Source organism: Poecilia reticulata, chromosome 10 (assembly GCF_904066995.2).
Source record: "Poecilia reticulata chromosome 10, P_reticulata-male-v2, whole genome shotgun sequence".
NCBI lineage: Eukaryota > Metazoa > Chordata > Actinopteri > Cyprinodontiformes > Poeciliidae > Poecilia > Poecilia reticulata.
In genome coordinates, this window is record NC_088839.1 from 32,489,058 (window position 1) to 32,515,355 (window position 26,298).

Sequence of the window (26,298 nt, forward strand, 5' to 3'; positions counted from 1 at the left end):
TTCACTACCTACTGCATTATGCATGCATGGTGTTGCGAACCTTCATCGCCATGAGAACAGGACAAAAGTTGTTAAAGTTCGATGCTTGTTAGCTTGCAGCTAATTAGCAGCTAGCCGTCTCACCTTGCAGGTTTTTGACCTGCTGGAAGGAGACCGGGGGGGGGGTGGGGGGGGAACCCACAACTCACTGGGGGAAGCATTTAGGAGACGCACACAGCTCCACTAATTAGCAGAGGTGTCCTTTATGATTTCATCAAATCTAAAGTTATTAAATTTGTGACTCGAGTCCCAAACTCCGTTAATTAGATGACGTTAATTAGAGACTGCACATGTAGTCTCTGCAGACCAGAGCAGCTCCCCCTGCTGGTTCTGGCCGGTTACTGTCCTCTGTGTCAGATCTGCTCTGTCCGACATGCAGCTAAATTCAAATATCTACTGATTGTCACGGTTAGCTAGAAGTGACGGGCAGCAGAGAGGAAGATTAAACACGGAGTCCACTGTGACGACTTCAGAGCCTTCTGCTCGCCAACAAAAATGAATCATTATTTCAGACGCGCGGCGGCGCGGCGGCGGTTTACCGTCCAACAGAGAGAGAGAGAGAGAGAATAATGCAGAGATGGATGGGAAGCTGCGATTCAAAAGCACTGAATCCAAAGTGGTTTCACACCGGATGCCGCTGTTCGCATGCGAATCAGAGCGTTTCAGCTCAATAACATGGGGAGGATTTTATTTATTTACTTATTCCCAGTCAGAAAAACACACATAAAAAAAACCATGGGCAGTTTGATTTGCTGAGGCACGGTGGTGGACGTGTCATGGTTAGGATCAGATCTAAAACTGGCATCAATCTGAAGATGAAAAGCTATAAGTATCTTCATTTATTCAGTAACGTGAGGACTAAACGGCGTTTGGACTGAAAACATGGCGAATTAAAATGGTTTCTTCATGACAGACCTTGTGATCATCGTCTCTCTTATCAAATTCAGATCTGATTACCGAGTTCAATGAGCTTCTGCTGACAAACTGGTGATGGAATTTCACCTGTTTTATTCGTTTCTGAGCCGATTAGAGGAAACATTTACTTTATGAGTTAAACTTCAGTTCGTTTCTCTCTGACAGTTTCTCATTTCATCCACATCTCGCGTCGTTGCTCCAGCAGCAGCTCCAGCAGCAGCTCCAGCAGCAGCAGCTCCAGCAGCAGCAGCTCCAGCAGCAGCAGCTCCAGCAGCAGCAGCTCCAGCAGCAGCAGCTCCAGCAGCAGCAGCTCCAGCAGCAGCTCCAGCAGCAGCTCCAGCAGCAGCAGCTCCAGCAGCAGCAGCTCCAGCAGCAGCAGCTCCAGCAGCAGCAGCTCCAGCAGCAGCTCCAGCAGCAGCTCCAGCAGCAGCAGCTCCAGCAGCAGCTCCAGCAGCAGCTCCAGCAGCAGCAGCTCCAGCAGCAGCAGCTCCAGCAGCAGCAGCTCCAGCAGCAGCAGCTCCAGCAGCAGCTCCAGCAGCAGCTCCAGCAGCAGCAGCTCCAGCAGCAGCAGCAGCTCCAGCAGCAGCAGCTCCAGCAGCAGCTCCAGCAGCAGCTCCAGCAGCAGCAGCTCCAGCAGCAGCAGCAGCTCCAGCAGCAGCAGCTCCAGCAGCAGCTCCAGCAGCAGCAGCTCCAGCAGCAGCAGCAGCTCCAGCAGCAGCTCCAGCAGCAGCAGCTCCAGCAGCAGCAGCTCCAGCAGCTCCAGCAGCAGCAGCTCCAGCAGCAGCAGCAGCAGCAGCTCCAGCAGCAGCAGCAGCAGCAGCAGCAGCTCCAGCAGCAGCAGCAGCAGCAGCAGCTCCAGCAGCAGCAGCAGCTCCAGCAGCCGCTGCTGCAGCAACTGCAGCACAACATTCAACCTACAGAAGTAAAAACCAGACATGTTAAACCTACCAATAGTTTTATTCCTTCATCTTTGAAGCTAAATGTTTGAAGGACAAACGAAACTTACATGATTCGTTTTAAAATGTTGAATATTTATCAACACATGAATAAGAAAGTTTTCATCTTCATGTTTTCATTTTTCAAGGATCCAGTTGATCTGAAATAATAGACAAAAAGTTTAAATGAATCAACCAGGAACTTTTATATCATAAGATGCTGCAGTTTGATTTTCATTCGCTCATTTTGATTATTTTGTTTTGTTTCTGTTTTTGATCATTAATGTTACTTTAAGCTCACCTTCACCTGCGTTGCATCCAGTTTAAATACTCCTCAGTTTCACACGTTGCCAGATCCTGTTGACCTTCAGATTCCTCCATGACGGTTCAGTTCATTAAAACACAACAGTTTTAGTGAACTGTTCACTGAAACTGACAGACTTAAGGAAAGACCAGTCATTAAATTACACATTCAGAAGATTTTTCTTTCAGTTTCAGTTTAAATAAGCAGCAAAACGCCTGATTTCACCTGGATTTCTAGGAAAACGTTCATCTCAGGAGGAATGAAGTCGTTTCCACAGACTAGCAGCATTTTAATTTAAACAGCTGCTGTTCTCTGTCAATAATTGGTATTATAGATGGAAAAAAGCCACAGATAAAAGCCCACAAACAGAAAGTCAAGAAGCTGCACATGTTATTCCTCCTGGTGTCACAGAAACCCAGAAATAAGGAGATAAAAAGACAGAAGGGAGGACATGTTGGATGTGGCAGAACAAGTAAAAGATTTAAAAAATGGAGAATTTTGCATAAAATTGATGAAACTGTGAGGTGAGACATGACTGCCCTCTGCTGGACAGAGTGGAGATGTGCAGCTTTCAGCAGAAGATCATTACTGATTAAATTCAAAATATTGAAATGTTTAGTTTGATTCATTTCTATCCGTTTCCAGCCCCATGTCCTCCGTTATTTATGACATCAGCTCACGACAACATGAACATAAAGTATCACATTTCACATGTTGAGTTGCTTTTATTCAAATAAAAACAATAAAAATAAGCGATTAAATAAAACTGCATAGGAAAAAACAAAAACATCAGATTTAGACTCAAAAATACTTTATTAATATATACTTTATAAAGTATATATTAGTAAACATATTTAATAATCACTGCAGTCTTTGACTGAATGCCATGTTGTCTATGTGAGTAAAATTAGATTTTATTTGAATGTACAGGAAGTTGGGTAACGCCAGTTCCTGTGTTATGTGACTGCGAGTTACGACGGCTTGATTTCTCACAGTTGTTGCAGGTTTTTCTTGGTTGTTTGTTTGAATTTACTATGTTTTCTTAATGTTGGACATTGTTTCGTGCAGAGAGAGGAGAGGTGTTTTGGACCAGATTGCATGGCGCGCTGGCTGCTGCTGTTTCTTTTTCAGGTTTGGGTTTTATAGAATGGGATGAATATTGTTCAGAGCTTCGTTTTGGTTTGTTTTTACTGCTTCGTTATAACAATGGCGACCAAATGTCGTTGTTAAATGTGAATATATTGTAGTTTTGAATGTGTCCAAACACTTATAAAGAAACAAATGTCTGTGCTGAGCTGGCAGGAGGGAGGTGTTTATACCTGAGTGTGTGGCGTCTGGGTTGTTTTTATCTCAAACTTACAAAATGAAAGACAGAAAACCCAGATCTGGACTCTACTTAATGCACAAAAGACAGTTAAAGGTTGGACTGGTCACATAAGGAAGGCAAAAAGTGCCACACAGGAGTAGGTGTGTGTGTGTGTGTGTGTGTGTGTGTGTGTGTGTGTGTGTGTGTGTGTGTGTGTGTGTGTGTAGTGAGTTTCTCAGCAGGGGCAGATGGCGCTCAAACAAACAGAGTGAGGCTTGTGACGTCACGCCTGTTGGTGTTTTGTTTGGGTGCAGAAAATCCTTCCTGCAGGTGAAAAGGTTCAAACTGGAGTCAAACATGAGCCGGCATGAGTTTAAACTCCAAAGAAAACAATCCGGATGTTTCCTTTAGCTCCTGGTTCAGGCTGCAGCACGCAGAGATCCGATAAATCGTCTCTCAGAGGATGTTTGCACTGAAAAGGTTATAAAAACAGAGGAGGAGGCTTAAATTTGACCAGTTTGTTTTGCAAATTCTGTTTTATTTAAATTGTTCGGGGTCATTTTGAGATTCATTCATTTATATTCAACAAAATGGATCAAAGTGACAAACTTGAGTTATCTAGAAAAAATTAGTTTTATAAAAAACTTAGTTGAAGGAAAGCAAATTTTAACATAATTTGTTCATGCTGAGTGGAAAAAATGCAAAATAAATTTACTGAATGGACATCAGTCTAACACGAAATAGTTTAATTGGTTCAACTAACTTCTTTGTCAATCTAATTTGAAGAAGTTGGGTTAACTCGTTAATTTTATCTTAGTTAAGGTCAGAAAGTCAAATTTCTATGTGTTTTTGCTTTCAGTTAACAAAATACAATTATGTGGAACCTGTTGAAAAGAAAAAGTGCGTTAAGTAAGGATTCATTTTTTATTAGGGAGAAACTTCTGCCAACATTTCCTTTAACTCTGTATATTGTTGCCAGTTTAATCCAAGCAAAACTTTAATGTTTAATTTGAAATTATGTCTAAATGATTTAGTTCAGTAACAAACCAGCCTGGTCAAGGTCGCTGCTAATTCTGCTTCTGATACTTCAGAAAGTACAGCGGAGCCCGGCGGAGCCCGGCGGAGCCCGGCGGAGCCCTACGGAGCCCGGCGGAGCCCGGCGGAGCCCGACGGAGCACAACGGAGCCCGGCGGAGCCCGGCGTAGCCCGGCGGAGCACGACGGAGCCCGGCGGAGCCCGACGGAGCCCGACGGAGCCCAGCGGAGCACAACGGAGCCCGGCGGAGCCCAGCGGAGCACAACGGAGCCCAACGGAGCCCAGCGGAGACCGACGGAGCACGACGGAGCCCCGGGGCTTTGGCTCCACATGAGGCGATCAGTTCGGCCCAAAATAGGAGGTCAGGCTGCAGAACGGCTCGCTGGCTGTGAAGGAGAAACAACAACGAGGAGGAAAACTACAACCACAGAGAGGTGGAACAGTGCAGAGACAGACTGAGGCAAAGCAAGTCAAGCTGCTAGCATTTTCTTCTCACTTCTTTCTGTCCACATCCAATTAAACTGTTTTTATTTTTAAATAAATTATCTCAGTCCATGTTGAAGCGCTGAAAACTCTCCAAGATCTATTGTCCTCACCAAGCTCCGCCCAGAAACGCTCCTCGTAGGTCCCACGTGACTTCATGTCTCACAAACAAAGCCTCGCGGAGCTTAGCTTCTATGTAAACATGGCGTCTTTCGTTTCGACTGACTCTCTGCAGAGTATTTCTGAGTCGATTAGCTTAGCATTTCTGCCGGATTTTCACAAAATTTCAGCCACGACGATGGACAGGGGAACCAACAAGTTCATGTTATGTTTTTTGGACGACATCAAGGTGTTTGAGCCACGCGATGCCTCCAACATTGTGTAAGTCCAAGAATATGGACCTTACCACAGGCGAATGCCCATTTGACGTCACAGCGCAGCTACCACGTGCGTGACCGTCTCACAAACACAAGCTGCAGTAGTAAATAGATGCTAAAGAACATTGTGGACTAGCAGACCGGCAGAAGGTTTTTGCGTCAGGACTCTAAAATGAACGGTTCTCCACCGTCAGTGGGGGGATCTGCACAGGCGATGTCAGGTATCCTGATCGTGTTTGTGGAACTAAAATTCACAGATTTCTAAAATCTGAAACGGAAAGCCTTGCTTGGATCAAAGCTTGTGCACGACCACATTTGCAGCTCAACCGATATAACTTCTACATCCTGAAGCCTGTCTGTTACAGCCTTACGTTAGCTGAACAGATCAATATGCAATGTGTACCGAATCTGACACACATTAAAGATTTTATTTCACCTGAAAAGGCTTTTTACTAAACTGTAATCGTGTTAGCCACGCTAGCTTTTACTAAACTGTAATTGTGTTAGCCACACTAGCTTTTACTAAACTGTAATCGTGTTAGCCACGCTAGTTTTTACTAAACTGTAATCGTGTTAGCCACGCTAGCTTTTACTAAACTGTAATTGTGTTAGCCACACTAGCTTTTACTAAACTGTAATCGTGTTAGCCACGCTAGTTTTTACTAAACTGTAATCGTGTTAGCCATGCTAGCTTTTACTAAACTGTAATCGCGTTAGCCATGTTAGATTTTACTAAACTGTAATCGTGTTAGCCACGCTAGTTTTTACTAAACTGTAATCGCGTTAGCCACGCTAGCTTTTACTAAACTGTAATCGCGTTAGCCATGCTAGCTTTTACTAAACTGTAATCGCGTTAGCCATGTTAGATTTTACTAAACTGTAATCGCGTTAGCCATGCTAGCTTTTACTAAACTGTAATTGTGTTAGCCACGCTAGCTTTTACTAAACTGTAATCATGTTAGCCACGCTAGCATCAGGCCCAGGCACATTCGAACATTTGCCAACAGAAATTACCCTCTAATCCAGTGGCTCTTAACCTTTTTTGAGGTACCGAACCCCCCAGTTGCATATCCAACCCCAGGTTCGGTCGAACCTGGGGTTCGACCGAACCCAGGTTAAGAACCACTGGTCTAAACCATGAATGTCCGACTCACCCAGCCTTGCAAGAACAACAGGCATCAGTGATCTTGTCCACGGCTATATTTATGCTGAGGGTCTGAGGATCTGCTGTTTTCCTCATCGACTGGTAGCATTTAGCTAATGTTGGAGGCATCGCGTGGCTCAAACATCGTGATGTCGTCCAAAGAAGATGACATGAACTCGTTGGTTCCCCTGTCCATCGTCGTGGCTGATATTTTGTGAAAATCCGGCAGAAATGCTAAACTAATCGACTCAGAAATACTCTGCAGAGAGTCAGTCGAAACGAAAGACGCCATGTTTACATAGAAGCTAAGCTCCGCGAGGCTTTGCTTGTGAGACATGAAGTCACGTGGGACCTTTGAGGAGCGTTTCTGGGCGGAGCTTGGTAAGGTCCATTTCCTTCAATCTGAGGCAGACCACAGCGTCTCCAGAAAAAACTGAAGAAAAACTAACATTTAACCAACTTCGCTCTGCTTGTAACCCGTTCATTCATCCAGCCACTGGGGGCGCTGTTACGAAACGACTGTCTGTGTATGGCTGGAGTGGAGCTGAAGCTGTTTACCTTTAACGTCCCAAAACTTGATGAAAACATGACAAGGAGATTCCAACTTCGGCGGTGAGTTGCTTGACATTCAGATTGTTTGGATGCTTTTACTGCGGGTTGCTAATTTTACTGATAAAATCTGTTTTTACGTCCTGTTGTTTCTGTTTACGGGGCGGAACGCCAAAGTGGGATTTAATTGTTTTTGCTAAGTTTGTGTATAAAACAATTTAAAATACTGAAATAGGGTTATTGATTATATTTATCGGATCTCTTAAGGGTTCTTAATAATTCGGTTTAACTGCTGCTGACATGTTTATCGATCTTCCGGGTGTTTTTGACATATTTCGACATGCTAGTGCTTGTGCTGTTGTTGATAAAGTGCCTATGATGCTTGGGTTTAATTCCGGGTTTTGCCAACAGACTATTGAATGAATATTTTCTGAATAAATTATGTTATTCATTCATATGATTAATACGTTAATTTTGCTGACCTTGTTTAAATGTCTAGGTTTTTCTTTTGTTTTTGCTTAAAGATAAGAACTTTTGAACGACGTTGATCTACTCCCATTGTTAAGTGTGGGGCTTATTTTTGTCATCAGCATAATTTTATTTGCATGTAATTATATGATGTCCATTAATTTATGTATTTAACACAGTTTTACCATTTAAATTTAAAAAGTTGCAGAAATAATGTTGATAATGTACCTGGCTCCATTGCACCTGGCTGGATGTTCAGGAAGGCGAACCGCCGCCCCAGTCTGCATCAGAACAGAGTTTTCTTCTGTTTTGTTGCAGACATGATGATGTTCACGCCCAGCTCTCCGCCATCTGTTCTCACCAGTCAAGCTGTCTTGGCAGCGCCTCGGTACCAGGATGCTGTATGAACCCGAAAGCTTTCTCTGCCCCCATCAGATGCTTAAAGCCAAACATGTTCAACAAACTGACGGGATCACAGGCATCAAACTACTGGACTCACAACTCAGCGTTTCTGCAGAGAAATGCAGAAGCTCCCCGTCTAAAAGCCAAAGACGGTCGATTCAGTTACAGAAAAAGAACAAAACTGATGAGAAAAACTAACTTATTTAGTTTGTCAAACCTGTAACATGCACATTTTTTCAGTTTTGATCATCAGTGGGCCTCCCATGCATGTTTTAGATGTTTTTGTGCTGCAGGACTCCTGATCCTTTCCAATTAATCAATTTAAAATATACTTTATTGATCGCAGCTCCTGCAGCAGTCTGTATGACAACAAATTTAAAGACGCCTCTGACTGAAGACACTGTTTTTATGACAGTTTCATGAAGAATATGGTCTTGGTTATATCCATCCATCCATCCATCCATCCATCCATCCATCCATTTTCTTCCGCTTATCCGGGTCGGGTCTCGGGGGCAGCAGCTTCAGAAGGGAGGCCCAGACTTCCCTCTCCCCAGCCACTTCCAGCTCCTCTGGGGGAATCCCAAAGCGTTCCCAGGACAGCCGAGAGACGTAATCCCTCCAGCGTGTCCTGGGTCTCCCCTCCTCCCGGTGGGACCTGAACTCCTCACCAGGGAGGCGTCCAGAAGGCATCCTGACCAGATGCCCGAGCCTCAACTGGCTCCTCTCGACGTGGAGGAGCAGCGGCTCTACTCTGAGTCCCTCCCAGATGACCGAGCTTCTCTCTCTAAGGGAGAGCCCAGCCACCCTGCGGAGGAGGAAACCCATTTCGGCCGCTTGTACCCGTGATCTCGTTCTTTCGGTCATGACCCAAAGCTCATGACCATAGATGAGGGTGGGAACGTAGATCGACCGGTAAATCGAGAGCTTCGCTTTTTGACTCAGCTCTCTCTTCACCACGACGGACCGGTACAGCGCCCGCTTCACGGCAGACGCTGCCCCAATCCGCCTGTCATGGTTATACATTTTCTTAATTTTAGATAAAAAATGTAAACTATCTGCAGATGGGGAGGCATTAAACCAGCAGGCGATTAAACCCTGAGAGTGGCCTAGTTAAAACCTTAGCCAAAAAGCAGCTGAGCATGTGAAATCAAAGAGGTTTCCTGGAGGAGATTCCCACGCTTTGTGGGTTATTCTGCGTGAACTTTGGGTTTGTTTTGCTCTCCATCGCTACGGAAACCTGGGCCGAGTCGAGCACACACAGTTTGAAAGGCTTTGAAGTTCTTCCTTTTGTTCCTGACAATGAGCGACAGCTGCAGAAAACAAAATACATTTTCCTTTACTTTACTCATATTTGTTCAAATATATTTCAGAAATTTATCATGCGAGTTAAAAAGTAGAAAACAAGAGAAAACTGGTGGTTAGTTCTGAGAAAAGCCTCAGGAGCTCTTGTCCAAATGCCAGATTAAAAAAAAAACAAGCATTGTTGATGCAGCAAACAAGCCGTCACCTGTTTACAAGGTGTTGCTGCTCCGCCGGGTCTCTGTGGGAATCTGCAGAAACACTTTAGCAGCTGTTTGCTGCTGACTGAAAGCTGCAGAAACTGACGAGAAATGCTTTTGTTATTGATCCACTCAGGTTAAACGAAAAAAGGTCAGTGATGCTTTTCTGTCTGCAGACTCAAAAAAAGATCACAAAACGACGTGATGCAGTAAAATGTGAGACTTTTGCAGCTTTTCTGTTGCTATAAAAACATTAAAATCCGCAGAGATCCAACAAATCCATTGTTCTTCAATTTGTTTAAAATGGAAAACAGTCACCAGAACATTTGCAAAATAAATATTCATTAAAAGCGACAGCATTTATAATTTGGGAGGATCAGAGATTTTTTAAAATAAACTCAGACGCGCAGTTGGTAGAGCTGCTGCCTTGCAGCAAGAAGGTTCTGGGTTCGATTCCCGGTCTTTCTGCATGGAGTCTCCATGTTCTCCCTGTGCATGGTGGGTTTTCTCCGGTTTCCTCCCACAGTCCAAAAACATGACTGTCAGGTTAATTGGTCTGTCTAAATTCTCTCTAGGTGTGAGTGTGTGTGTGTGTGTGTGTGTGTGTGTGTGTGTGCGTGTGTGTGTGTGTGTGTGTGTTAGGGCTGTTGTAAACGATTATTTTAGTCATCTATAGATTTTTCTTACGATTAATCGAGTAATCGGATAAAAACAATTATGAAATAAAATATTGGTAAATCTTCCATAACACCAGTGTTACTATCGGATATCAACATCAGTCTATTTTTTCCACCTTTGAGCTTCCCTACCAGTTACTGTTTTGTAGACCGGGGGAGCAATACGGGATATTTACGGCTCCTCCGTTCAGAAACTCATCTACCAGCCATGTTCCGCCTCCCGTTTGTTCAGACGGGATGATATAAGTTTACTGTGCGGTTCGTCCGTAAAGCTGCTCTGACCCTGTAAGCATCAACCCTCAGCCGCCCGCCGTGTTCAGTCTCTCCGCTCACCTGTAGAAATCCTCCTCAGCTTCTTCCCGCCGTTCAACCAGCAGCTCCGGAGCAGAAAGGCTGCCGGACTCCCGGCATCGCGCCGGTCATTTTAAGGATGTTTATTGGTCCCACAAAAACGATGAAAACCCGGAATTATCACCAATCAGTAAAATCCCCGCGGGCCGAACTTGAAGATTGGACGTTATGCCGCTAACACGTAGCTTCCGTCAACAACTCAGAGGCGGAAGTCAGAGCTCCGCGCAACGCAGATAATGTTCCGGCTGAAACACGGGGCGCTAAATGATAAAACATAAATTAACGAAGCTTCGAGGCAGGAACATTTTCCTCGAGGAATTTTAATAATCGAGGTACTCGAATCACTCGAGGAATCGTTTCAGCCCTAGTGTGTGTGTGCATGGTTGTGTGTCTCTGTGTTGCCCTGCGACGGACTGGTGACCTGTCCAGGTGACCTGTCCAGGTGACCCCACCTCTCGCCCGGCACGTTAGCTGGAGAGGCAGCAGCTCCTCCTGACCCCACTGAGAGACAAGGGTGAAAGAAAATGGATGGATGGTAAACAAATGATTAGATCTATTTTTACTTCTTAAAAAGTAAAGACATTTTCTTTATAGGTTTGATTGATGCTAGTTGCTTATTGTTATAATAAATTGACTTTTGAGAGATTATTATACTATATAATATTTTTTCTTCAATCTGCTCATTTTCATTCAAACCTTTAAACTGTAAATGAATGAAAGTTTCACTTTAAGATGAGATTCTTCTGAAGCGTCGAGTGTAAAAAAGGGGAAGCATTTCATAACCTGCAGTGTTTAAAACCACATCTTCCTCATTGATTCCCCTCACATCGTTTAAATCCTCCGTACTTTTTCTGATTCTTATTGTTCCTTCTTCACATGCATCATCCTCTATTTCTGTCTCCGCTTTGCTCTTTGTGTTGCTGTAATCCTCTTTCTGCACAGCGTTAATCTCCGCGGGCCGCTCCGATGGCCGCTGGATAACTCCAACGTGCGTAGGAGAAAGCGGAACCGGGTGCGTGTGGGTCTGAGTGCTCGGTTTTTAGGAGGTTTTTGCTCAGCTTTTGCTGCTTTGCTGTTAAAAATGGGGGGGAAACTGAGGAAGAATCGACCCAACAAGGCTGAATGAATGCTGCACTTTTCACTGCAAAAACTATTTTTGTCCAGTTTCTATTGCAAATATTTTAATCAACTTGAACTGAGACAGAAGTAAGTTTTCACCAAGATAAATCGGCTTGTTTTCAGTCAATACTTCTTGAATATGGATGCAAAAGTTCTAGTTTGGCAGATTTACTTTCACGAAACAGGAGAAATATCCTGTTAAAAGTTTAAAAACGTATTTTAACAGGATAACCCGGTTAACCTAGTTTAGTTATTTCACATATTAGTACATAATGGTATATAAAACTGCTGGACTATTTGTCCCACCGACACCCAGCTGACGTCCTGCAGCCTCTCAGGAAGAAGGAGAATCTGTGTTTGTCTTTCTTTGACTTCTCTGCTCTTTGTGTTTGTCGTTTTGAGCATCTGCTCTTCGTAAGGCTGACCTCACTCTGCGCTCGTCATTCTGGACCTCATTACTCTCTCTGTGTCTGTTTGACAGCAGAGTCCAGCCTGGACTTCTGGACCTCATTAGTTTTCCAATTAGCCGGTGTCATCTGTCACCCGTCCTCCCGCCATGACTCCTCCGCCCTGATTCGTCTCACCAGGAGCAGGTGGACTTACTTCTGTTGAAAGTTTTTCAGGAAAAAAGATGAAAGTTTTGTCTAGGAGTTTTTTAGATGGAGTTTTTTATTTTGAGATGTTTGTCGTCTCTGTGAATCAAGTTTGAGGTAAATTTTCTACACTTCTCAGAAACCACAATGACTAGTGCAAGGACTTTAAGTTAATTTTTATCAATTGATTAGATTTGAATTAATTGCAAAAGTTCCGACCGGAACCATTTGTATTCACTCGTTTCTGGAGCACCTGTAAATGTGACGCACAAGCTACATCCGCTAACGACAATGAACAACGAAGCTGCTTCTCTGATCCCACCGGGATTCATTTCTGCTTCTGACTGATCTGATTGGACGCTGGAAAATACGATTGCTGTGCTAAAAGGAGTTAGCACAGCAAAGCTATTCAAGCCAAAAATATTATTTCAATGCTAAACATCTAGCAGCTAATGCTAATGTGAGCATCCACAGTCCAGATTTCTAAAGAAGCTCCTAGAAAGCTGAATTTACTCCAATCTGACGGCTGAAGAACAGATTATAAGCTATAAATATCTTTGTTGTTGAGCTAATTTGTCTAATTACTCAGTAATTTAGCAGTAAAAATGGTTTTTGAATTGAAAATGTTGCTGAATTTGTTGATAGATTTTGGCTAAAATGCTGATAGCGCATGAGAAAACTCAGATATATTTTCCATGATTCTTCCAGTGAACCATCGTCACTCAGCTCGTTATAAACCCGGTCAACACTGCAAAAACACAAAATTCTATTTGTGTCCAGTTTCTAGGGAAAATATCTCAGTAAACCTAAAATAAAACTAACTAACTTAAAGTTTTCAACAAGATAAAGGAGTTTGTTTAAAGTCAATATTAGAACAAGTACTATTTCCACTGGCAGAGGATTTTCCACCTGTAACAAATTTAAAATTTCAACCTTTTTTATTTAAAAAAGAAACTGTTTTGGTCTTAATGAGATATAAATCTGACTAAAATTAAAGTTTTCTTTAAAGATGTTGAATTTATCTAGAAACTCTGGCAGTTAAACACTCTCCTACTTTTAAATCGATAAAAATGATTGACTTAAAGTCAGCTTTGCTCCTTTTAAGCAAGTTTTGTCTTATTCCAAGTGTTTTTAAGACAGAAGTGGAAGTTGAGGCTTTGTGTTTTTGCAGTGCGGTCAGTGGAAGCCCAGTCCTACCAGGACGGCGTGTCCACACCAAACCAGCACAACCGATGGTAGTTTGAGGAAAACAAAGAGTCAAACGCTCAGCAGAGAAAGTGACGTGAAACGGCTGCGGTTTGATAATCGCTGGTAACTGTCATCTAGTTTCTAACAGGATTTTTGAGGTTTGCGGAGCCGTCACACCCTCATCTCAGCCACTCCGCAGCGACTGGCAGAAACCAGGAAGGAAAACATTAAAGGTGGAGCAGGGTTTAAAAAAAATACGTTTTAATTACAACATCTGGAAAACTGGGGCGATGAAACAATGATTTAAATGGAAACGTGCAGCTTTGGGTCCGGCGTTTTACAGTCAGGATCAATTATATCGAGTGTTTCACTGTTTTCTGATGACGAGTCTGAACCAAGTTACGCAGTAAAACCGAAGGACAAATAAAAACAAAGGGCCAAGTTATGAGAATAAAGTCAGAATATCCGTCGAATCAAGATTTAATATTACAGTTTTTATGAGAGGAAAACTCATCAAGATTCTTGGAAATAAACTCAGCCGTTACCGAATCCTTTAAATGTGCTGCTAAGAATTTGATGCTGATATGTTAAAAGATAAAATGTTTATGTATTTGTGGGCCTGATACCAAAGTATAACTTTACAAGAACATTCCTCTTTTTACATTTGTATTTATGTGTGTAGAAATTAAATTACTACTTCACTTTTCTAATATTTCATTCTGGTTGTGATTTTATTTTAGATTTATTTCAGCTTCATTGTTGTTTTATTTTTGTGAAATTTAAAGCAGGTTTATGGTATTTGGTCTCCATTCTGTGATTTTTCTGTGTTTTCGTCAGACAGTAATGACTGAAGAGAAGAACATTTATAGGACGTTTAATCCTATAAATGTTCTTCTTGGCTGACTTTGTCTTTATTTTTACGGTTTCAGATGGTCATATCTACATTTCTCATGATAAACCACATAGACACAGATTTGTAGATACAACTTAAGAAGATTAGAGAGAAACTTTTAGCTTCACATTCCTTTGAACAAAATATTTTCCTTTGTCTTATCCAAGTTGTGAAAACATAAATGAAGTATAAATAAACTATATTAAAACCAGAGGTTAGCATTATATGCAATATGATAGATTGAGCCAGTGAATTTTGGTTAAAAAGGTAAAAAACTTAATGTTTTATTGTTTTTTTCATCATTTCAACATCCTATATCCATATATTGTTTGATATATTTTTCCTATTTATTGCAATGTTTGAGACATATTTAAACTTTAAGTTGATTGAATGTTATATTTTCCATTTAGTAGATATTTGCTGCTATGTTAGGCTGTTCTCAGGCAGAAGACCGACTTTGTATTCGCCTTTATGTGGCTGTGAATGTCCAGGACTGAGTCCATCTCTAGTTTCCAGCTGCAGTAACTGAAGCTGTGCGTCGACTCCGGATCGTTCCGATCCAAAGATAAAAACTTCAGTTTCTGTTCATCTGGAGAAAGTTTCACTGATTTAAACATCTGATTGGTGATTGGATCCCTGCTGACATCGTAACGTAGAGCTGAGTATCATCTGCGTTGTTATGGTAACCAATCTGATTACTTGTTGTGACCTGAGCCAGCTGGAGAACCCCAGGACTGAGCCTTGGGGTTCCCCACATGTGATTTTTTTTCCCCAGCTCCTTTGAAACGTCACCGATTGAAACAAAGAACTTCCTGTTCTGTGGGTCAGGCTGGTTGGTCGTTTTATTTTCAGCTGAATCTGGTCCCATGATCTGTTGGTGCTAAAAACTCAGACATTCAGTTTGTGATCTCCACGGTTCATCCGCCCGTCTGAACCGTCAGCAGTTTGAGAACGTTCTCCAACCTTTGGAGTCGGGCGGATGGTTGTGTAACCGCGGCGCTGTCATGACTGTCCGCGGGGAGATTCACAACAAATCCTGGCTTTTATCTGCCTTGTTTTAACACATGTTTATTGGTTCCCTTCCTGGTTGTGTTCGTTCTGCGTCGTGTCGGCGTCTGGAGCCTCTTGTCCTAGAAATCCTCCCGGACGTCTGGATGGAAATGAGGAAGCTGGGAAAGCTGGGAAAGCCGAGGCCCAGACGCGTCTCTGAGCTCCTGCTTCGGATTCAGGATCCTCCGGTTCACGTTTGTCCACAAGAACCAAGCAGATTTTATACAATTTGGCCTTTCATCCACACATAATCTCCATTTAAATCACTATAAATGACTGATAATTAAAGCCAAGGTGAAGATTTGTGAATTCTCCTTTTATGCTTTTACATGTTAGCAGTGGCGGAGCCAGAGGGGGGGCCAGGGGGGCCAGTGCCCCCCCTGTCATCTGATTGGCCCCCCTAGTGGCCCCCCCAGATGATTGACATGTAACAGCACCAGGTTATTCCTGTACATTATTTGGAATCATTCTAAGTCAACCTAATATCTAAAGAAGAAAAACAATAATAAATATATGAAAAGAAAATGTATAAAACTTTATATAAGTCCATGTGACATAAATAAATAGAATTTTATCAGGCGCGATACCAGCCTCCTTTATACTCATAACAAGCTGATATTCTTCTCCTGGATGTTTCAGTTGCTGCTGTGGTGCAACTCAAAGGCTAAAGCACTTCATACCTGGTGGTTGTAAAACACCAATAAGTTATTTATTGATCCTCTGCAAAAAAGAGAAAAAAACCAAAGAGGGGCCGACAATGTTCTAGTTTGGATCAGAGGTGGCGCTAGAGTTTTTTTCGTTGTCCGTCAAAGAAAAAAATAATTTTATTTCCAATTTGTAGTCATCAAACGAAACATTTATTATTTCTCTGCTAGAACGTTTTTGAAATCAGGTAACATTTCACGAAATGACGTGATTAGAAGACGGCAGAACTCTGATCGTTTCCTGATCCCGCATCACTTCCCTCAGCGGGAGAAAAACCCAGCAGAAGCGGATCAGCTGCTGGACGCTCCAAAGCCTCTGGTCCGTTAAAGCGACCAGATCAGAGGTGATTCTCTGACTGATATTGTTCTTAGTCTGATTAATAATGAGCTCCACGATGTTCTCTGTGCGTAAAGTTGAAACTGTCTGAGCACCAAGTGGTCAGCTGATCACAGTCTGGACAGAAACCAGCGAACTGCTCTCTGTTCTTATCAAGACGAGGCTGAGGAGGGAATCTGACATCTTAACTAGGTTAAGTTTTTACTGGTTTTGTTTTTAAAACACCATTAACATAAGCAGTGTAACTATGTATTGTATATTTGGCGTTTGTCATCTCATGTGTGATTAATTGGAGCGTAACGGTGAAGCATTTAAGCGCATTTATTGCCCAGCGCACTGCGCTTGTTTCTGCCTAACGGATCTGCACTTTAATTTCTTTACTCTCTCAACAGTCAGCTGTTATTCCTCTACATAAACTACAATAAGTAGATCACATTCTCTTTAGGTTTTCTCTGTGTGCTGCAAACTCATTAAATGTAAACTCATTAGAAGCCCGAACCACCATCAGGTAAATAATTCTGGTCCGACCCGAAATATTGTTACCTGTCAAATTACCTGTCCAAACAGAGCTTCCTAACCAAGGTGTCCATAACTCTTCAACACGCTGTCAGCTCCCCGTCAGAAAGACGCATTTAGTTCAGTGTCCATGAGATGATATTCAGAAAGGATCTTTTATTTGATTGATTTTAGTTTCCTCTGCGATGAACTCTGCGTAAAGTCTATCATGTCTCCATGTGCACCAGTCAAAGGTGTTAATTATAACATGTCAAATGACAGAGGGGCCTAAAAACTAACCAAATATTCAGTTTGGTTATTTTTTAAAATTATATATATGTGCACACACACATTTAAAATTTTGCCCCCCCAGAGGTAGTCCTGGCCCCCCCTTGGCCCCCCAACTTTAAAAGTCTAGCTCCGCCACTGCATGTTAGGCGGCTGCAAGGAGCCCCCACACCACCAGGGGGCCTCCTAGAGCACCAAGCCAATATGAGAATATTTATATTAAAAATAACATTACAAACTAAATTCTATTACACACAATTTCTATATTATTTTCATAGTTAAGATATCAGACTGATCAGCTTGTTTACTGTAAATTTTGTGCTTATTAGCTGATGTTACTTTCAAATATTTAAAATTCACATAAATCCCATTCTGCCTTTCAGAATCCAAATATTTTTGTAGTTTGCTGCTCCTGTAACATTAAAATAAACAGCCATGATAATTACAAATTATGCTAATGATAGTTACACTCTTAGGAATGATAAAGTGTCTGGTGTTGACTTGTTGGTATGAGGGGCCCTTATTAAAATCTGCTTAGGGCCCAGAAATGCTTTGGCCGGCCCTGTGTGCTTGATCATGCAGAGAATGAAAGATGGCTGCTACCAGAAAAAGGCTGATTTTTGTTTGTTCAGGCACTTTTTACTTGTTTCTTTTATACGCCCAGCTGCTTCAATACGTTGAGTTTCAAAGACAGAGATCAGATCTGTCCCTCCCCAACATGGCGGCTCAATGCCGTTCAGCCGCCATGTTTGATTTAACAAGATTCCCAGTGACTTCATATTCTAACACTGCATTTAAACCTCTAAACATCCCGGCACCATATTGGGTTTCTAACAGGAAGTGGTGGAGGTTTTAAGGGTTCTGATTGGCTGACAGGTTTTAGCTCAGCGCTGCACTGCCCCCTATGGGTTTGGCATGTTTAAAACAACGCTGTAATTCAGCAGTTCTGTGTGGATGAACACTTCTTAAACCAAGATTATTTAATAGCAACAAGTATCTTGTTTTCCATTATTTTACAGATATCTGACCATGTTTGGACAGAAAAACTGGACAAACATTAAACATGGCAGCTGTCCATGATTCTCTCCTAGGTATCCAAAAAGAGAAACGTTTGATAGGAACATGCCGCCTCCTACGTTGAGGAATGATGGATTTCCCTCTTCGTCTGTTTCTGGGTTGTTTAGTGGGACAGGAAATGTGCTTCCAGGCAGTTTTATTTTAACATGAGCAACAAGTTTGTTGCTACTGATAACCGGAGGGATGACCGAGTCCAGCAAACCTGAGCTGCAAAGCATTTATTTTAATCTAACAGGAATGTGAGCCTGTCTCTTTAAGCCCAGCTGGTTCTCAGGGTTTATTCCCATCGAAGTTGAAAGCAGAAATATGCAGACGTTGATGAATCTGAGGTGATTTTTCCAGATGGACGCCAGCAGCTGATTTGCTAGCTGCTGCTGCTGTTTGGGTGTGTTGGATGTTTTTGTGAAGAAGCCATTCTCTGGTTTAAATGGTCAAACTAATCTGATGTAATTACAGCGATCATGTTGTTGCACGGGCTGCACAGTGGCGCAGTTGGTAGAGCTGCTGCCTTGCAGCAAGAAGGTTCTGGGTTCGATTCCCGGCCCCGGTCTTTCTGCATGGAGTCTCCATGTTCTCCCTGTGCATGGTGGGTTTTCTCCAGGTACTCCGGTTTCCTCCCACAGTCCAAAAACATGACTGTCAGGTTAATTGGCCTGTCTAAATTGCCGCTAGGTGTGAGTGTGAGTGTGTGTGTGTGTGTGTGCATGGTTGGGTGTCTCTGTGTTGCCCTGCGACAGACTGGTGACCTGTCCAGGGTGACCCCGCCTCTCGCCCGAAACGTTAGCTGGAGAGGCACCAGCAATGCTCCCGACCCCACTGAGGGACAAGGGTGTTAGAAAATGGATGGATGGATCTTGTTGCACGAGATGTTTCATCATTTCTCTGTTTTTGTTCTCTTATCTGACTCATGTTTAATTTTATTCTTTATTTTTTTGTCATCAAATTGTTTCCTCTGTTGCTTTGAGCGCAAAGCATTTCTGCATCTGATTTCAGCTGAATATAAATGATAACATCTCGTTTATACACCACATTTTTATCGTTGTAGTCCGTTTTTGAAAAGTATAATTTACAGATTTGTTTTTATCGGTTGTTCCAAGTTTAAATAATTAATAAATCTTCAAACTGAAACTGAAGCGCTCGACCATTTGACAAGAGAGCTTATCATATTTTATAAAACATCTCCTAAAATAAAGGTTATTATTAAAGAATCCACTTTAATTATAAAAAATAATTTTCCACAAACTAATGACAATAGAATTTATAAAATATTCCTGGCAGTTTTAATATCAGTGTTGTGGAAATTCAACGTAATTATTCCATCGGTTTCAGAGACGTTTTCATCGGAACTAATCCGCCCCGCTGCGTTGTTTTAAACATTCAGACCTGTAGGGGGCAGTGCAGCGCCAAGCGGAAACCTCAACCAGCCAATCAGAATGCGTCAAAACTACCATGACTTCCTGTTAGGAATTAAACATGGCGCCCGGAGGCTCAGAAGTTGCATTTAAACGCAACTCTTTAGTTTTTCGACACCATTCTTGATGTTAAAGTGAGTTTTTGTGTGGACAAAAGGCTAAAACGTATAAAAATAAAACTTTTCAGATATGTGAGAGGACGAGGCTTAAGCAGCATGTTCAGTTTTTCTTCTATTACACGTTTATTTACAACTTTATGTTGATCAATAACATAAAATATATCAAATATTGTGATTTCAATTTGAGAAATCTGGGAAAACAATGAATTTTTTAATTTTTTGTTATTCAGACGCTAAAAAAAGAATCAGAGTGAAATATTTTCAGAGAAATGAAGTAAAAACATGAGTGAAAAACAAGAGAGGACAAAATAAAGAGGATAAAACCAAATCCAGTAAATCCCCCCTGAGGGAACCGGAGCGCAGCAGAGGAAGACGTGCTGAAAATGAAGAGTTTAATAATCTTAATCTGACCAAGTTCATCCTGTAAAATCTTTCAGCTCCAGTTTTAAACATAAAATATCTCAACAGCTGCGTAAAAAGCCCAGTTAGCAGCGAGTTCGTCTCAGTCAGAGGATTATTGAAAGGCTTGTGGATCTTCTGTGGAAAATCTTCCAGAAATTGCAGTAATTTCCTGCAGATTATGTTTGGAAACCTTCGATAAATCCCTCCAGCAGCTGGAGCAACCAGTCATTTCTTCCAGCGCATCTTTAAACCCAAACATATGATTTTCCTGAAATGTTTTATTTAAGCTGGCGATGAACTCAGCAGAAACGGCCACAGACAAAATATTTTACCTGAGAGGCTGCAAGGGAGGCAATTTTCTGTTTTGCAACAATCCCACTCCGGCAGGAAGACTCATCCGGAGAAAAACACTTAAATAATCAGATCAGGTAAGAAGTTTGGGCTTTCAGCAGGTATGATGACTGCATGTTTGCACAAGTATTCACCTGAGCAAACCTGTGATTATCCAGCAGAAGAGGAATGTTTTCTGAAAGGTTCCTCCCAGATCTGCCTCAAAGAGCAGCGCTCGTCTGAAAAGAGAAAATCCATCAAGTCATCTTCTATAAAGGCTGCTGAGTTTTTCCACTGCGAGGTCGAAAGTCTTTACAGTTTACAAACATTATCTGCAGGAAATTACTGCAATTTCTGGAAGAAAGTCCACTTTCAACACACGTTAGGGTGCTGCAATGTTTGGGGGATACATTTAATTAACTGCAAGTTTATTTTAAAACATAATTTGTGTTAATCTTTGTTCAACTAAAAAATCAAAACTCTGCATTTGTTGTAAAAGTCCAACTTAAAATGTGTCATCAAAGCGTTGATTCATTCAGTAAAATAAAATTCAGTGTTTTATTGGGATTCTGCAAGTTTTCAAATTAAAAATGTTAAATTATAATCTGAAAAGTGTGGAGTGCATACAAATTTGTATTCGGCTGTGAAAATCCTGTTTGAGACTTTTATCATTTGAAATCTGACTTTAAGCTGAATTTTTATCATTACTTTTGAAAAATTAAAGGGAAAAAGACCAAAAACGTGTGTAAATGTTTTATACTCTGAAAACTCATGCAGCACATGCTGGTGGATTATTTAAACATTTTCTACAAACGTAAAAAGAATAAAGTCTAGAATGTAAGTACTTAAAATCCCACTGAAGTTTCTCATTAGATGATTAATGTATTAAAATCTTAAAAGTGTGGAGTGCATCCCGAGTCCGTAAAAGCATCTGTTTAAGACTTTTATCATTTGAAACGTGACTGTAAGCTGAATTTAGCTGACATTTGATCATTATGTTTCCACTTCACATCCCGGCATCATGTCTGCTGAACTCTTCAAGCTAATCCACTGAATCATAATTTGAGGGGCAGAGCGTCACGTGTACAGGAGTTTCAACAACAATGCAGCGTTTGTGACGTTCATAATCATGTTTGCTCATGAGTCACGAAAGAATAAAAATACATAAATGAAGGAAGCACAAAAGAGTCAGTTTCCGTGTTGACTCAGTTTTAATTCCTGTGCGTCGAGTGAATGTGGATCTTCATGAAAACTGAGTCACTCTGACGCTTTCATGTGGCTCGGGTTGGATGGGGAACAAAGACGCCTTTTCTTTGGTCCTGAACAGCAGCGAGCGGCGACTGACGTACGTCACGGCTGTCCCACGCCTTCCCGGCACGCACTGATGCTCATCACGCTTTCAGCTTCTCTCCGACTCTGGGTGGGTTTTAATTCACCGTCCTATCTTTGTTCTCATCTTCACAGAGGAGAGGAAGTCGGCCTGCAGGAGGATGTGAGTCTTGGTAAATCAGAGGAAGCTGAAGCTGAACCTGCTGCTGTACAAACATGACGGATCTCCAGGTATCCGTTAAGTTGAGTGGTTGGATGCCATCGTTCAGCCAAAGATTCAATAATTTAGTTCACATGTTTAGCTTCAAACTACTCGGCTAACGCAGAGCAGCAGAATATTTACCTAGCTTGAACAAGCTAGCTCCATACCTAGCTCAGAGCTAAATATTTAACATGAAAATTCACTTGTTGAAAAGGAGAAATGGACTATCAAGACAAAAACTTGATGCATCACCGTTTCTGTAGATCTATTGGTAAACGTCCATGTTGCCTTTAAAACAACTAATTGTTTCATCTGAAATGTTGGACATGAAAAGAAGAAAAAACGATAATAGACGGAGCGTTTTGAAAGCAGGAGTTCATAAAGAGGTTCACAAAACAAAGCAAATTAAATAAACTACATATTTAACGCCAAACTAGTTTGTTAGCAAGCTAACTACTTAGTTTACGAGCTTAGCTTCATTCAAAGCATTCAGTTAGCTCAGAGCTAGCAGAACCTTTACTTAGCTCGAACAAGCTAAAGCTTAAGCTAGCTCAGAGCTAAAAATGGACGTGGACTGCTGCTTGCTGTAGATCTAGTGGTAAACGTCCATGTTGCCTTTAAAGCGACTCGTTGCCTGTTGGAGCTGAAATGTTGGACAAAAAAACTAAAGAAAAGAAAATAGACGCGATTTGAAAGCAGGAGTTTATAAAGAAGTTCAGAAGATGCCGTTTTTATTTTAGCTGGCCACTTCTGCTTATTGACAAGTAAATTTTACTTAAATATTTAACTTTGAGCTAAATATTTAGCCCTGAGGTAAATGTTAAACTTCAGGGTAAGCATCTACCTCCAAAATAAACATTTAGCTTCCAAGTAAATTAATTGGCGCTAAATATTTAGTTTTGTGCTAAACATTTAGCTAATCGAGTCGAAACTGTTATGAAAGAATAACATGGAGAAAATATGACTAAAAATAAAAATGTTTTTTTTATAAATGTCTTTATAAAAAAAACAAATTATTGGGTTTTGACTGTAACGTTACAAACAGCAGGGCTGCACAGTGGCGCAGTTGGTAGAGCTGTTGCCTTGCAGCAAGAAGGTTCTGGGTTTGATTCCCGGCCCCGGTCTTTCTGCATGGAGTCTCCATGTTCTCCCTGTGCATGGTGGGTTTTCTCCAGGTACTCCGGTTTCCTCCCACATGTCCAGAAACATGACTGTCAGGTCAATTGGCCTCTCTAAATTGCCCCTAGGTGTGAGTGTGTGCATGGTTGTGTGTCCTGTGTGTCTCTGTGTTGCCCTGGCGACCTGTACAGGTGACCCCGCCTCTCGCCCAGAACGTTAGCTGGAGAGGCAGCAGCACCTCCCGACCCCACTGAGGGACAAGGGTGCAAGAAAATGGATGGATGGGTTACAAACAGCACGTTTTACTTTTTGATGCATTCATGTGACTCTTGAAAGGCAGTAAAACAATCAAAGTTGAAAAATCCTTTTCAAAGTGAGGCTCAGACAGGAATCCTGCCATCTTGTGCGCCGCATGCGGTCCTGTCTGATTCCAGTGAGGCCTGAACAGCCTGAGGCGGCTCATTTCACAGAGAACCTCCAGAGCCGCCCGCTGCGCACTTCACCTGCAGCACAGGGAGGAGTTCAGTCCAACACAAAATACTGCAGAGCCGGACATGGACGCAGTAAATATTTTTCGCTCAGTAAAAATCTGAAAGGTGCGGTGTGAATTTGAGTCAGAACTTTGCAAAAGCACCTTTGAATTTGTGCAGATTGTAATTATTCTCTGTAAAACGTGTCCAGCTCAGTCAGATTAGATGGAAAACTGAAGTTTTCAGTCCTTGCATCAGATCCTCAATCAGGAAGCTAAATTAGCAAAAAGCTAATTTAAGGAAACTAAATCTAAATGCACAAAATAACAGAAGACAAGAATAAACACAAAAGGAATGAACTAAACCAGCATGTATGATACAAATATAATGTATTATTATTAAGACTTGTGCAAAATAAAAGAGCACAAACATAAATGAAACATGTTTGAACATATAGTTTAATATCAGTAGAAATATAGAGAAATGTAAGTTCTCAACAATAAACAGCAGAAAAGACTTTACATTTTTATATACAGTACAGTTTTTGGCGAGGAATAAATTATGCCAGTCCTCATTTATTCCATGTGAAATGATGTGAACATCATTATTCAGTGTTTTGAAGCTTTAAACCTCAGTTTAGCTGAAACTAAACACCAAATATTATTTTGCTTCCACTTCACATTTAATTGCATCTTTGAGTTTATCTACCAGATATTACCCTAAATATCAAACATATTGATTTTTCTGCTCGTAACCTGACAGGAGTCGAGGAAAAGACGTTTTATGAAACGGGAGCGATCACTCCACACAGATCTGTAATACTAGATCAGTAATGTGTCTCTGCTTCCTTCTTCTGTTTCAGAAAAACAAGTTTTTCTCCCTGCTGGTTGTGTTTCCATCTCTTCACGTGAAGCACATAAAGCTCCTGTTTTCCTGTAAAACACCCACCTGACACCAGGTAACAAGAACCAGGTCACACACAGGAAGTGCACACACACATATGCATGTATGTGTGTGTGTGTGTGTGTGTTAGGTATGCAGGGCCAGAGGACATCTGCCTGGCCCGTGTCTGCAATCCCAAGTAGCCTGAGTCTAACGGCTCCATAATGAGGGTACAAAGCGCTCTGGGCCGGGTGTGAGCGCTCGCTCGCCGTAAAACGAGGACACAAAGCAGTCATTAGGTGTGTTGGTGTGTGTGTGTTGGCAGCTTTTATTGATGCAAAAAGCAAACGAGAAAGTGGAAATGACAAGAAACGGGAGTTTTTAGACTCCATGTACGTCTCCTGTGTTTGTTCAGACTTAGTTTCCCCCTCAGGCCTTCAGCAGACGTGGAGCCGGCCTGAACTTCATGTCTGGGTTCATATCGGTGAACTGAAGCTGCGGCTGAAACACACGCTGCCTGCGTGTTTCAGCCAGGATGCTGCGCTCTCAGCTGTGTGCTCAGGGTCAGCAGGAGGTCAGCAGGAGGTCAGAGTCCGTCTCTTGTAGCCTGATAGACGAGTTCTGATTAACGCCTGACAGTCTGAGCGACTCGGTTCGATTTGAGGCCAAAACGGAAACATTGGTTCAACCGAACCCTCTGAGCAACCTGTTCCCCTCCTGGCCTGTGGGGGCGCTGCACCAAGAACCACTGAAGGAAACGACACAAAAACCTCTGAAGACACTGAGAGCAACTTCCTTCTTCACCAGATGGAAACAAGATGGAGGATTTTAGCAGTTGGAGGATTTCTCTTTAGGCTAAAGACCAGGAGCCATTTCTGCTGCTAGCGCTAGGCTAACACGTTAGCTTTGGTTGTATTTACCCAGAATGCCCTGTGCTGTTGTCCCCTTCCTGCTTCGGGAGCGGTCTCCGGTCCGCTTCGCGTTCACATTCAAACCAAACCCAGACCGAGGTTTGGAGGACCAGAGGTCAGAGGTCAGTTAGCGTTCACACCTCACCAACCGAACCGGACTTTGACTAGGCAGACAGACTGGAGTTTGATTAAATCAGAGGGAGTGCACTCTTAGACTTTAGTCTCCGCTTTCATCACATCCTGTTGCTGCTCTGTAATCAAATAAAAATAATTAGATTAATTTAATGTTTCAGATATATTCAACCCTCAGTCCTTGTCAAATCCACAACCTTCTAGTTTATCTGGGTTTCATGTAACAGACCAACAGGGAGATGCTAGTTTTCATTTTGCTTCACAAACATGTGAAATGTGGGTTTCAGCAGGTCCAGGATCCCGATGACGATCCAAACAAGGATCATCAGGCCTGTCTGTGGGTCACGAAGTCTAACTGTAGTTAAATGAGTCTTTGGTAAAACATTTGGACTTTCAGAGCCGATCGATCAGATTAGAGTCTTCAGGACGCCTCAATCTGGAACAATAATCCAGATTAAGGGAGAGCAGAGAGGCGTTGGAGTCGGCCCCCTTTATCCTGAAGCTCTGAAATAAAATGCAGGCCAGCTTTATAAATCACCTGGATGATTTCTCTTCTGTTTTCACCATTATCCTCGACTTTGTTTTGGTTTGGGACACAAAACTCGTTAAAAGTGTAAAATAATGGAAACGGCTAATAAAAAACGTAACATAAATTAAACTCTGTTCTTCTTGGTTTTTCAGCCGTGATTTACTTTCCCTCTTAGTTTAGACTGAAGTAACAAAATGTTGAGTCTGTTGGGTTTAAACAGACTTTTTTACACTT

At 42.0% G+C, this 26,298-nt stretch overlaps 1 long non-coding RNA gene across 1 annotated transcript; it reads left to right on the top strand.

Annotated features, from left to right (window-relative positions):
* Positions 1-5,796: 5,796 nt before the first annotated feature.
* Positions 5,797-26,298, top strand: LOC108166667 (uncharacterized). The gene is made up of 3 exons (XR_001777033.2): positions 5,797-7,150; positions 21,955-22,050; positions 24,473-26,298. It is a non-coding gene; the product is annotated as an uncharacterized LOC108166667 (long non-coding RNA).